Raw genomic sequence first — 13,134 nt, 5'->3', positions numbered from 1 at the left:
ACATTTCTGAAATAAACCCTAGTCAATTACAGATTATCCATATAGGGTTTATTAACTCTGTATATTTCTGGTGTTTTCTCTGCCACCCAGGACATTTTTAGACCTTTTTCACAGCCTCACTTAGTAACAGAAACAGTTCTCTTAGAAATAAATTAATCTCCAGTTTATTAAGACCATTTTAGGGATAGAGCAAAGGTAAAAATTAGTAGACAAACAAAACCAAAAAACAAAGTAGTAAAATATATGAGGGGAGGAGGAGACAAACAAACTGGAAAGACATATGTGGAAAAGAAAAACCTAAATCAGAGAGAGAATCATGAAGTTTTCCTTGGATAAAAGACTATGAAGATAAAGAAAAACTCTAAATTTCCATTCTTTCACATTCTAATCTAGATATATAAACTGATAGAATACATTCCAATGCCACAAGTACATTTTTAAATTACAAGCCTTTCAAGGGTTTTTGGCTATACAGTTGATCCTTGAACAGTGCAGGTTTGAACTGTGCAGATCCACTTATACATGGATTTTTTTCAATAAATGCAGTATAGTATTATAAATATATTTTCTCTTATGATTTTTCTCTAGCTTACTTCACTGTAAGAATACAGTATATAATATATACAACATACAAATATATGTTAATTGACTGTTTATGTTACCGATGAGGCTCCGGTCAAGAACAGGCTAATTAATAGTAGTTAAGTTTTTGGGGAATCAAAAATTATAGCAGATTTTCAAATGCATAGGTAGATATTCCTAACCCCTGCATTGTTCAAGGGTCAACTGTATACTGATCTAGTCTAGAGAGATGTAATTATTCAGAAAATATTTTAACGTTCTGGGCTGACAATTTCAATATAACATAACATAGGGGTTAAGAGAGAAAACTCGAGCTAAATTCTCTAAATTCTAATCCCTGCTCCACCATTTACTAGCTGTATGACCTTGGGCAAATAACTTGATCTCTCTGTGCCCCAATTTATCATCTGTAAATGGAAATGATAATAGTCCCCATATAAAGAACTTGCTGTGAAGATCCAATGAGTGAATACATGCTACATGCTTAGAATAGAGTTGTACAAAGGAAGCATTCAGTAAGTACTGGCTATTGCCAAGAAAGGACAGTAACACCCCATTTGTTTATTCTTCCAATGCTTCCAATTAAAAAAAAATTAAATTCCTAATTACCATACATGGTTGCTCTAATCCAGCTGTGATGATTTTGTAAAGTCTCAAATTCTCTAGTTTATGTAACTATTTTCATAAATAAACTCATCTCAAATTATAGTAACCATAAAATCTTAAGTAAAAGAACTATAAATCAACAAAAATCATCTTTAAAATGGGTCAGTTGGACTGTTTCTTACTATTCCTCATGAAGACAAGTGATTACCTAAGAAATTTGCTAGTTTAATTCCTCCATGAAAACTAACACAATTTAAAGAAGGTAAATCACTATTTCAGTTACAAATAAAGCATGAAACACTGAAACAATACAGTCATTTCTACAAAGTATTCACAAAACACATCCTCATGTTAGCTCCCAGGTAAGCTGATGCCTAAGTCTAGATAAAGGCTTCAGCCTCGGCACTATTGATGTTTTGTGACAGATAATTCTTTAGGGAGGAGGCACTGTCCTGGGTGTTATAGGATGTTTTAGCAGCATCCCTAGCCTTGACCCACTAGATGAGAGTATCATCTTCCCTTCTCAACCCTTTACTCCCCCATCCCCTTGTAACAATGTCTGAAGACATTATCAAACGACTCCTGCAGGGCAAAATTGCTCCTAGTTGCTCTAGATTGTGAGAAAAGTTATTTTAGTTTTAACAAACAGGGGTTATAATAACAACCAGGTTTTCCCCACCACCCTCCCCCCCCCCTTTTGGGGCTATTCCTTGATAACATCACAAAAAAGATGGATTATCTACCGACAACGAATTTTACGATCTCGATAATAATTGCAAATAGGACTGCAGCTGGTGTCTATTTTACACTTACTTGATTTTCTGCAGAAACCAAAAGGATGTAATTCTTCTTTAATACATTTTTCAAAACTATGATTCATTTAAAATTTTCCCCTTAGGCATTAGGATTGGAAATGTTAATTATATCTATCTTTTAAACCAGACACATTACGTTGCCAATCACAAGCACAGTATTTCAGCAAAGGAAAGGCTAAGACTTATCAGCATGTGAGATCTATTAAGTCTGTGATAGGCATTTAACATGTATTACCTCATTTAGTCCTAAAAATATTCTTTAGCGGCATTAATGTCTCCAATTTTTAAGAAGAGGAAACTGAGGTTAAGAAAGAATTACATCACTAAGTCATGCTGCTAGTGACATAATCAGGACTGGATTGCAAGTCACCACCACCATTGTTCACATGCTCTATACCAGAAAGAATGATCCTACCAACCTGCACTTCAAAACAATCAATGGATGAGATAGTACTGCTTTTCCTCACTGAAAAATTTTTGAATATACAACTTTCAGTGTATCTAACTTTTCTAAATGAACAGTACCTTTTTCTTAATATTTAGTACCCTTCTCCTCAAAACAAGCACAGCACTTAATTGAATCTCATAGTGGCCTTTGTAATAGAAGAATTTGTAGTTGAGTAAGATTTTATGGGAAAATAGGGTTGAAAAACGTAAGCTCTGGATCAAAACAATGAAAGCAATGACAATCTTATTTTTATATTTATTTGTAACATACTGATATACATAATGGCAAGAATAAAAAAATCCATACCAACTTGTATATCTAAAATTGATAATAGTGATTACTATGCATTTAATTTGTATTGACCTTTGATTTGGAGATAATAATGACATATTTCCTACAACAGCCAGATTTGTGGTAAAAATAGAGGAAACAAAAGAAACGAGTTTCCTCAGTTTTCCCGGCGCCACTACTAGAAGGCCTTGAGGATCCTCAGTATACTAGGACAAAGCTAAGGTTCAGGCTGCTCTCCTCTCCCCTTATTCTTTGGAAGGATGAGTCAGGATCTGACATGAGAGGTTTGTTTAAAAAAAAAAAAAAAACTACTCAGAATTAGCTCATCTTTGCACAAATTAAAAAGAAAAATCCAGGAATAGAAGAATATCCTCTAAAGGGATAATAAAAACACTAGCCTCATGAGGATTAAGTGAAATAATTTATGTAAAACAACTAGCACAGTGCCAGGCACAAAGTAAATGCTCAGGAAATGTTATGTATTTGTCATTTTTATTGTTGTTAAAAGGAAATGTTAGTATAAAGACTTTTAAAACACAGAGGAGGGGCGCCTGGGTGGCTCAGTCAGTTAAGTGTCTGCCTTCGGCTCAGGTCATGATTCCAGGGTCCTGGGATTGAGCCCCACATCAGGCCCCCTACTCTGCAGGGAGTCTGCTTCTCCTTCTGCCTCTCCCCCTGGCTTGTACTCTCTCTCTCTTGCTCACTCTCTCTCTCTAATAAATAAAGTGCCCAAGGCACTTCCTGAAATTTCTGTGCTCTCCCCTTTCCACTTGTTCTTTCAAAATCCCCTTGTTTGGTGTTACCCTCAAATAATACAAATTTTTCTTACAACCTTATTTTACCTCACAAATCTTTATTTGGTTATTTTTTTAAACTTAGGTTCAGTTTTTTGTTTGTTTTTAAGATTTTAATTTACTTATTTGTCAGAGAGAGAGAGCACAAGCAGGGGGAGAGGCAGGCTGAGGGAGAAGGAGGCTCCCAGCTGAACAGAGGGCCATGTGGGACTCGATTCCAGGACCCTGGAATCATGACCTGAGTCAAAGACAGACGCTTAACCAACTGAGTCACCCAGGCGTCCCACATCACAAATCTTTAAACAGAACAAAATAGTAGCAGGGGAAAAAAAAAAAGGTTATCTGCTCTCCCTTTCTCAAGGTCAATGTCTTTCTCTTTCTGAGCCTGTGACAAATGTAGAATAATGAGGAGCAACATCTTATCCTAGAAATAAAATTTCACAATTGACAAAAAGATATTATAAATATATCCAAATTTACTCAAATTTCAAATTATGAGATCTCATATTTAGAAAAACATCACTGTGCACGTCTTACTTCCATAACTGGACCAGAAGCATTTTGAAAGCAGTGATGAGGACCTTTGAATCCCCCATAGCACTTGACACAATGCCTAACAGAGTAATTATTAAGTATTATATAAGTGGATTCATGTTTTTCTCATTTTAACCAAAAATTAAATCTATTAATTTATTCAACAAACATTTGTCAAGGCCCTACCATATGCCAGGCACTGTTGCCTACAATGGGGATCCAAAAGCGAACAGGAAAGATATGTTTTCTACTTTCACAGAGTTTACAGTATATCTGTGGATATACAAACAAGTAAAAAGACCTTTATCATTTGGTACTAAAGTATGAGAAATCCAAGAGAAGACATTAAATGGGTAGATGAATGGCAGCACATAGAAGGGGCAACTAATCCAGGCTTCGAGTTGCAGCAGTGATCAGAAAGGAATAATGGGATTGATGAAGCCTGAAGAATGAATGAAAGTCAGCCAAAGAAGGAGAAAGGTAAAGGATTTCAGGTAAATGTAAAAAACAGAGCATGAGAGAACACGGTATATTTGAGGAACTGAGAGAAATTCAGTACAATATGACTAAGACTCGAAACACTTATTGGGGCAGGGGGTATTTGGGGGCAGAGGGAGTATAGGTCGAGAGATATGGAGCAGTGAGAGCTGAGAGTGGACATGTTAGCAGCAACCAAGTGGCCATGACCTTATGAAGTTTGGGCTTCAGACTATTAGCAAGTAGAGACATTTAAGGACTTTAAGCAGGGAAGTCATGGGATCAGATTTGTGTTTAAAATGATTAACGCACTGCAGCATGGAAAATGGATAGAGAAGAATAATTAAGAGACTGTTGCAGTAAGTTATCTTATTCTATTTCTTCTGGTAACTTTAATGTTTCCCCCTCTAATGACACCTTACTATAGGCATTTAGAAATCCTCATGTCTTTCCCATCTAAAACTGAACCCACCCACTCATTTGCTTAACTGCTCATCACCCTACAGTTATTCTATCTCTCAAATTATAGTTACATTTCTTAAAGTCCTTTCTCCAAATAACTCTATGTGGCTCATACCTCACTTTCCCCAGGTCTCTATTCAAATATTACTCTAATGTGAGGCTCTCTCTGCACTCCATATATAACAGCACCCTCTTTCCCAGCTCTGTCATTTCCTAACCCCATCACCATCTGACTATGGGCAAGACACTATGCTAAATTCATGATAGCCAGGAGATGGGTGAAGCAAGTGACACATAAAGGCTAACTTGACAAAGGTCACAAAATTAGTTAAATGTAGGAGTCAGAATTCAATTTCAGATAAGCTCATGATATCACAAAGTTGAGGGAGGACAAATCTAAAACCTTCTATTTTTTTTCTCTTCAAAGAGAAGACAAAGTCATCCACTAAGAATAAGAGAAAGGCAATGAGATAGGAAATTTGAGGAGAATAACGAAGGCCTGAAATAATCCCAGGAAGGTATTAAAGAACTGCCAGGCACAATTAAGGACCCAGATGAATCAGAAACTCTGGATTTATGGTGACCATGACCCATGTGATTTTTCATCAGGAATACAGGTGAAAAGGCAAATTAAGGCATACAGTTAGAATAATGGTTTTCAACAAAAAAGGACAGGACGGGCAATTTTGTCCTCTTGGGAAATGTGGCAATGTCAGGAGACAATCTGGTTGTCACAATATACAGAAAAGGGCTTGCTACTGGCCTTTACTGGATGCTGTTAAACATCTTACAATGCACAAGACAGCCTTCAACACAAAGAATTATCTGGTCCAAAGTGTTAACAGGTGTGAAACCCTGGCGAACAATCCAGGTTGGGAGATTTTCTAGGCACATCAACAGAAAGGTAACAAGACAAGGGAACTAAAGACGGCTGATTGGTTGGTTGAGATAACAGATTTTGAAGGTGGGTAAAGAAAAATTTTAGTATGTGAGAGGGCTTGAAGAGCATCACCAAAGGAAAGGGCAAAATGGCCTCTGTATCTGAAGTGCCTGAATGGCTGACATGTCACCAATGAGAGGACATTACGATTGGGTAAGTGCAGATGCTGGAAAATCTAAAGTGCACCAAGGAGACAAATGGTTAGCCTAGAAAAGAGCAATGGATAATAAGGTCAGAAGTTCTGGAGCCAATCTATGAAGTCCTTCTATGCCAGGCTTTATACTACTGGCCAAGAAATCTGATTTTTTAGAAAAGGAAATAGCAAAGATGGAAGTAATAGTTCAGGAAGGCAGATCTGGAAAGGCAAGCATTTGAGATGAATTAGGGCAGGGGAAGTAGGAGACAAAGAGGTCATTTATAAGATTACTATAGTTATCTAGGAATAATGTGACAAAGGCTCTGACAGTTTTCAACCTTGAGTAAGAAAGGAGATGAAGCTATCATTTACTGTGACACTACTGTTTATGTCACATTCATTACATCATTTATTCCTTGCTTAAAATTTATAAAAAAGGTATATATTCCCGTTTTACAGATGAGGAAATATAGACATGGGGAGGTGAAAGGAAGTGCATATATGGTCACAGAACATGGATGACAGAGCTGGGATTCACTCTACAGTGATCTGATTCCAAATTTCCACTTTTAGGAACTGACATATTAGAAGGTGTGACTTTTTTTTTAAAGCGAGGGTTGAAAATGGGTTTATATGTTTGCACACATTTGTTTGATAATCTCAATAATTTATCACAGTCACAGCATGAATTCATATGTGAACATCTCTTTAATAAGGCAGAAGGCCCTCCAAGTATGCCCTGCTTTCAAACAAAGTGGGGATCCATCAGACCAGAAGAGTAGTCCAGGTGCAGCCTCCCTAGAGCTGAGAAAACAGCATTTTTAAATGGTATCTTAGGCAGTAACGTTCTAAAGCTTTCTCTGATTAGGGCCAGTTTGGGAAAGAACTATGGTGTCTAAAAGAAAATATAAAATGTACATTAGAAAAAAAGAGAGAGAGATGACTATCCTAACATTTCCATGAAAAGCCATTAAGCCCAGGTTCTTTTCAAAATGGGTTGAAAGTGAATCTTAAAAAAAAAAAAACTGCTGTCCTATATTTAAAGACAATACTATTTACACTACAGCAGGAACACATTCTCAGAATTGATCACAACCATTTAATTAAGACAGCAATAAACAGAGAAAATAGGAATAGAGTTTTATATAACCTATCTTATGTGAATAAGTTGATATTAACTTTTCTTTTCCCATAATTTGGTAACTAAAGATACATTATAGTTATACTATAAAATCATTTACGCTATGGAAGTTGCGAAAGTGGAGTGGGTTTTTTAGGAGAGCTTGAGGGGGCTTTAGAGCACTGGTAACATGCTGTTTCTTGCTCTAGGTGCTACTTATATGAGTGTGTTCAGTTGTGAAAATTCATTAAGATACATACATATTTAACACATATTTTAACACATATTTAACACACTTCTCTGTGTGTATAGTATGCTTCAATAAAAGAAGAATTTGTAGGGGCGCCTGGGTAGCGCAGTCGTTAAGCGTCTGCCTTCGGCTCAGGGCATGATCCCGGCGTTCCGGGATCGAGCCCCACATCGGGCTCCTCGGCTGGGAGCCTGCTTCTCCCTCTCCCCTGCTGTGTTCCCTCTCTCGCTGGCTATCTCTCTGTCACATAAATAAAATTAAATTAAATTAAATTAAATTAAATTAAATTTTAAAAAAAGAAGAAGAATTTGTAGCTGCTGAAAAAAAAAACATGTGTGAGGAGCCTGACAGGTAGATGGAAGACAGATCATATTCTGGATTCCTTAAAAACAAAAATAAAAAAGATAAAGATGTTGTGGAAATAATTGAGTGAGAGAACTAGAAGGATAGAAGACTGTGATCAGTGTGGGATCAAATTTAGTATTTCAGAGCTGGAACATTCAAGATGACTTACAGAACTACCGTTTGTCCTTACACATAAGTGGAAGAAATAAAGTAGAAATAAAAGTTGCTAGAGATGAGGTCAAGGAAATGAGAAAGTATGTTGTTGGATGGGCCACACACTTGGATGCAGAAGACAAAGGGACATCAAGAATAAAAGGTAAGACAGTAAATGAACTCTGTTCTTCAGGGAATGGAGTGCCACAATTGGAATGAAGAAGAAAGTAGCATGACTGGGAGGCCTGAACCTCAAGAACAAAGGATTGTCACAAGAAGGAAGATGAAGAATGCTCCGGAAATGGCACTAGGCACTGAGGACTTGACACTGTGCCTCATGACCCTGAAAAAAATGCATGATAAGAAATGAAAGCCAAATTCCAGTAAGGCAAGGTGATGACCAAGAAGCCATTACTGTTACCCAAAAGAATAACATCTTAAAGAATTTATCAAAAATTAACTGTATAAACCAAGGGAGGTTTGGGGAAAGACAAACTAGTATTTATAATTAAAATAAATACTTTTTCCTCTAGAAGCAGGCTAAATTTTTAAAGTAATACACTTCTTCATGACCTTCTGCTACAAACTAGGCTACCAAATGTAATGAAATACTCAAACTTACCTACATTTTTAAAAGCATCTAGGTAATTTGCAATATATTCTATATTAAATATGACAGGAGACCCTGTCTGATTTTTATAGTAAAATATTTTTGAGCATTCCACAACACAATTTAAAGATTACATGTAACTTAGGGGATTTAATTCAACTTCGTCATTTTCTGTAGGCCAAGGATTATGATTATGTGATAGTGATTAAAAATATAAAATAATTAAATATAACAACAAAAAAGGATATAATCCTCTTATACAGAATATACCCAATACAAAACCATAAAAAAAAAATCCCTAATTATAAGTCTACCTTACCATATAAAGACATCCTATTCAATTGAAAAGTCTGTAACAGACAAGTATATTGGTATATCTCATTTTCTTTTTACCTGAAACTTGGGATTCTCTCCTAAGATTAAGGTTAAATACAAAACTAATTAAATAAAACCAGTTTTCCAAGTGTTTTTAATGTCCTGGTTTCAAAAGTAATTTTTAAAAATGTTTAATAACATGAAAAATAAAAATTTAAATGAACAAAACTGCCTAAAGAACTAAAAAAAAAAAATTTTTTAGCTGAACTGCTGAACTATTTTTCTTCTTTTTCTTTTTTTTTTTTTAAGATTTTATTTATTTATTTAACAGAGAGAGGGGCAGCGAAAGAGGGAACACAAGCAGGGGGAGTGGGAGAGGGAGAAGCAGGCCTCCCGTCAAGCAGGGAGCCCAATGCAGGGCTCGATCCCAGAACCCTGGGATCATGACCTGAGCCGAAGGCAGACGCTTAACAACTGAGCCACCCAGGTACCCCTGAACTACTTTTCTTAACTATTCCTGTCAGAAACTCCCAAAAACAGATAACAAGTGACTCACAGTAGACAAGAAGAAACACATTTTATTCTGTTTGATGCAAAAAAATTTTATATCATTTTTAAATATTTTTTATGTCTCCATCCCATTGATTTTCCTTCCTCTTTTTCTTTTCTTCCTCCTGTTCTGTTTTTCAGTTTTTACCTGTCATGTCTTCTTGTCAAAAAATATAATTTTAGTTTTTTAAACATTTTTCTTTTTTTCAGACTCGAATATTTGATCAATTAACATAGTGTATTATTAGTTTTAGAGGTAGAGTTTAGTGATTCATCAGTTGCATATAACACTCACGCTCATCACATCAAGTGCCCTCCTAAATGTCCATCATCCTAAAATATAATTTTAAATAAAAGTTATTTAAAAACTATTAATAAGTTTAACACTGTAATTATGAGAAGCCAGAGAGCACAACCAAAAGGAACAAAAATTAAACTGAAAAAAAACTAAAGCCAAACCATGTCTTTTCTGAAACAACCAGTAATAAGTGGTTGAGTTTAAGAAAGTTTGGAACTCAGGGGTGCCTGGGTGGCACAGTGGCTTAAGCCTCCAGCTCTTGGTTTCAGCTCAGATTGTGACCTCAGGGTCTTGAGATCGAATACCGCGTTGACTCCACTCAGCACAGAGTCTGCTTGAGATTGTCTCTATTTCTCTCTGCCCCTCATGCTTGTGCTCTCTCTAAAATAAATAAATAAATCTTTAAAAAAAAAAAAAGTTTGGAAGTGAAATTTTCGAGTTTTTAATAAATGATCGGCTTCCTGCCCAATCTGAAAGAGATAGCTTTGGGGGTCCTCTAACCCTAGTTCCAGTATGTGCGCAGGGGTGATCTTCCCTCGGGGCCTCAGGTCACACTGAGAGTTCATCAGGCAAGATGCACTAAGCAGCTCCAGCAAGATGCGGCCCTGGGCCCTCTCAGACCACTGTTCTCTGCGTTATGTGATCCAAGCACATTTTTCCATGTTTGTCCCTCAAATGGGCCAAGCTGCCTCCAACCTCTGAGTCTTGCCTGTGCTGCTCCCTTTGTTGGAAGGCACTTTCCCAGGCTCTTGACCTAGTGCGCTCATTGTCAAACTTCAAGCCTAAAATGCCACCTCTTCAAGAAGGCCTTCTCAGATACCCTCACCTAAAGTGACCTCACCAGTTACTACTCCCTTCTCACTCCTCTATTTATTTCCTTCATAGCACTTAGCACAACCTATAATTACTTATTTACTAGCTTGTATTTGTCTCATTAACAAGAATGAAAGCTTCATCTGGGCAGGGACCTCATCTTGTTTAATCGCCAATTTCCAGTACAGTAGCTTCATAAACACTTTTGTTGGATACATGATAGAAGGTACTGATAACAACAAGGATACTGATGGTAATGATAATAGCTAACATTTACTAAGCACTTATCACACCTGCCAGGTATTCTATACAGCAATTTACAGATAAAGTACTAGTATACCAACCTTAGAAATAAGAAAACTGAGACACTTAGCTATTAAGTTACCTTGCCCAATAGTCGCACAACTTAGTATGTGGGCCTCTCCACAGGGCAGCCCCAAAGTTGACAGAGAGGAACTGACTTGTTAAATGGAGAAAACTGGAATTGTTCTTTTCCTTAACTGTTCTACTTCCTTCTTTCCTCTTGCCTTTCTCATCTTGCTTTATTATTATAGCTCTTCTTTTTCAATACTTTTCCTCCCCACCCCCGATTATTTTAAATTATTGACACTTTGCTCCACTTAATCTGATTCAAAATAATTTCATGGTGTACTTTATTATATAATATTTTAATATAAGGTAAGTAGTGTCTTTAAAATATTATACAAAGATCTACAATTTTATTTTTTAATAAGAAGGAACCTGCACCAATACTCTTGACCCTCCTTTTTCTTAAACAGTGACTCTCATACAGCAGGCAGGTTATGGACTGCTTAGAATAAACAGGAAAGAATAAGAAAAGGAGAGGCTTCGTTTTTCTTTCCTCTCCTTTCTCCTGGTATCCTAAGAAGGTGAACATGAATATAAATACTATGCAATCCTATACTATCCTATACTATAAATACTATGCAATCCTACCTATAAAGAGCCACTTCCTTACCGTGTCTGAAAATTTGCTTTGGAGTACAAGTTTAAATTTAGGTCTTGGTGCTACTCTATTTCACACTGTCACCAGAGAATCTTTCATGGTTGTTCCCGTATCGGCTTAGAGCTACAACCCTCCTCAGGGGAAAAAGCCAAGTTTGGGCTCCGGACTGTTCCCAGACAAATAAGGCAACTCTCAGAGTGCTAAGCAGTTGGATGAGATAGCTGCCATAACACTTCTGTGAGAGTCCCTAGAAGGAGTTTTCTTGCCAGCCTCAGAAACAGTTATTTGTCACCACAAAAGATAATTCATCCTAAACTAAAAAAGAAAAATAAAATACAACCTAGCAGAAATTCCTTGCCCTTATAGAGAATTTATTTTTAAATAACATAGAATAATTCTCACTGTTTCTTTCAAAGGCAAGCTGAAGCTCCAAATAAAAAGGTTCCTTCTGATAGGAACAAAGTCTGACAAAATTAATCACAAGAAGAAAACTTCTAATATATGATAAAAACTTAAAAGATCGGGGTGCCTGGGTGGCTCAGGTGGTTAAACGGCTGCCTTGGGCTCAGGTCATGATCCTGGGGTCCTGAGATCGAGTCCTGCATCAGGCTCCCTGCTTGATGCTCAGCCTGCTTCTTCTCCACCACTTGTGCTCTCTGTCTCAAAAAAATAAATAAAATCTTTAAAAAAAAAAGACTTAAAATATCATTTTTAAAAAGCTAATTTAAAGTCATTAAAAATGTAAGGGGGCGCCTGGGTAGCGCAGTCGTTAAGCGTCTGCCTTCGGCTCAGGGCGTGATCCCAGCGTTCCGGGATCGAGTCCCACATCGGGCTCCTCCATTGGGAGCCTGCTTCTTCCTCTCCCACTCCCCTGCTGTGTTCCCTCTCTCGCTGGCTGTCTCTCTGTCATATAAATAAATAAAATCTTTAAAAAAAAAAAAAAGTAAGAAAAAGAAAACAAATCACATATCAAGCTCAAAGTGGCAAGTCCTAAATGAAGTTGAGGAGGGGGGAATCAAGGCAACTGAATATAGTTCAAATAACCTACCACAGTCTTGTATGAATAACCCCAATATTAAAGTTTACACTTTATTTTAGTGAGGTTCAGACTAGGTAACAGCTGCATCTTTAAGAGAAGTGTCAGATGAAAAAGTGTTAGCTTTCCATTTAAGGGGAGATGATCTTAAATTATCTGGATTTCTTCCATTTCTTTCCCTTTTTATGTTTATTCTTTCCCTGATCTCCTTTTTCTCAATATCATTCATAATTCCAAAAAATTCTCTGGGTACGGAGACACCCTAAGAATGTTTTCTTTCTGGGACATCTGGATGGCTCAGTTGGTTAAGCGTCTGCCTTCAGCTCAGGTCATGATCCTGGAGTCCTGGGATCCAGCCCCATGTTGGGCTCCCCGCTCAGTCGGGAGTCTGCTTCTCCCTTTCCTTCTCTCCCTCCTCCCACTCATGCTCTCTCTCTTGCTCACTCACTCTCTCTTTTAAATCAATAAAATATTTTTAAAAATAAAAATAAAAAAGAATGTTTTCTTTCCAATCCATACCTCCAGATCGTATTCCAAAAAACAAAACAAAATATAAATAAATAAATAAATAAATAAATAAATAAATAAATAAA

The 13,134-nt window shown here is 36.8% G+C and overlaps 1 protein-coding gene across 1 annotated transcript in view; it reads right to left on the bottom strand.

The window, feature by feature from the left end:
• JMJD1C (jumonji domain containing 1C) overlaps positions 1-13,134 on the bottom strand; it is a 321,235-nt gene that overhangs the window by 279,812 nt on the left and 28,289 nt on the right. The window lies entirely within an intron of this gene.

The sequence above is a fragment of the Ursus maritimus genome, unplaced genomic scaffold (assembly GCF_017311325.1).
Source record: "Ursus maritimus isolate PB19 unplaced genomic scaffold, ASM1731132v1 scaffold_7, whole genome shotgun sequence".
NCBI lineage: Eukaryota > Metazoa > Chordata > Mammalia > Carnivora > Ursidae > Ursus > Ursus maritimus.
The sequence above is the reverse complement of the archived record's forward strand: the minus strand, read 5'-3'. Positions and strand labels throughout refer to the sequence as shown.